Genomic DNA, 1,420 nt, shown 5'->3' with positions numbered 1-1,420 from the left:
TTGCATTAGACATGAAATTAATGGGACAAGTTTCAGCTAAAGCTCGAACAATAATTCATCACTGTTTTTAGTTAGTTGAGTTTTTGTTTATTTTTGCAAACAAAGAAATACGACGGAGTATTAGGGCCATGCTAGAGATTTTTTTCTATTTCGAAACATTACAAGAATACATGTCAAAGCGATGCCAAAGTATAATTTAATGTTACATAATGTTTGACATTTCTTATTTTAGGGAAGAAAGGGCTACTTTCAAGAGTAAATACAACTTTATTCTTGTAATTTTATGACTTTATTCTCGTAATTTTTTGACGTTTCTCGTTGTGACTTTATTTTCCTCATTTTACGACTTTATTGTAGTAATTTTACGACTTTATTCTCCTCATTTTACGACTTTATTCTCATAATTTTACGACTTTATTCTCGTAATTTTATGACTTTGACTAATTTTACAACTTTATTCTCGTAATTTTGTGACTATGCTCGTCGTGACTTTATTCTCATCATTTCATGACTTTATTCTCGTAATTTCATGACTTTATTCGCATAAGTTTATGAATTTATTCTCATAATTTTGTGACTATTCTCGTTGTGACTTTATTGTCATCATTTTACTAATTTATTCACATAATTTTACGACGTTATTCTCATATTTTACGACTTTATTCTCGTAATTTTATGACTTTATTCTCGTAATTTTACGCCTTTATTCTCGTAATTTCGTGACTATTCTTGTTGTGACTTTATTCTCATAATTTTACGACTTATTCTCATAATTTTACTACTTTATTCTCCTCATTTTACGACTTAATTTTCGTAATTTTATGATTTTATTCTCGTAATTTTATGATTTTATTCTCGTAATTTTATGACTTTATTCTTGTCATTTTACAACTTTATTCTCGTAATTTTACGACTTTATTCTGGTAATTTTACAACTTTATTCTGGTAATTTTACAACTTTATTCTCATAATTTTACGACTTTATTCTCGTAAATTTGTGACTATTCTCGTTGTGACTTAATTCTCATAATTTTTCGACTTTATTCTCATAATTTATGACTTAATTCTCATCATTTTACAACTTTATTCTCGTAATTTTACGACTTTATTCAGGTAATTTTACAACTTTATTCACGTAATTTTATGAATATCCTTTCTAGTAATGTTATGGCTAACCTTTCTCATAATGTTATGACTTTATTCTCAGAATTTTACAACTTTACCCTCGTAATGTTACGACTTTATTCAAGAAATAAAAGAAAAACAAATCTCTAGCCTGGCCCTAATACTCCATCGATGAACATACAAGAACAACATCGAACATTAATAATTACACTCAGATACAACACCAAAGGGCTTTACAGAATATAGAGCAACTATTTTACTACCGGTATGTCAAAATCAAATCTGTACTCCAGGG

This window comes from Cyprinodon variegatus, unplaced genomic scaffold, assembly GCF_000732505.1.
Source record: "Cyprinodon variegatus isolate N-32 unplaced genomic scaffold, C_variegatus-1.0 Scaffold1236, whole genome shotgun sequence".
Classification (NCBI taxonomy): Eukaryota; Metazoa; Chordata; class Actinopteri; order Cyprinodontiformes; family Cyprinodontidae; genus Cyprinodon; species Cyprinodon variegatus.
The sequence above is the reverse complement of the archived record's forward strand: the minus strand, read 5'-3'. Positions refer to the sequence as shown.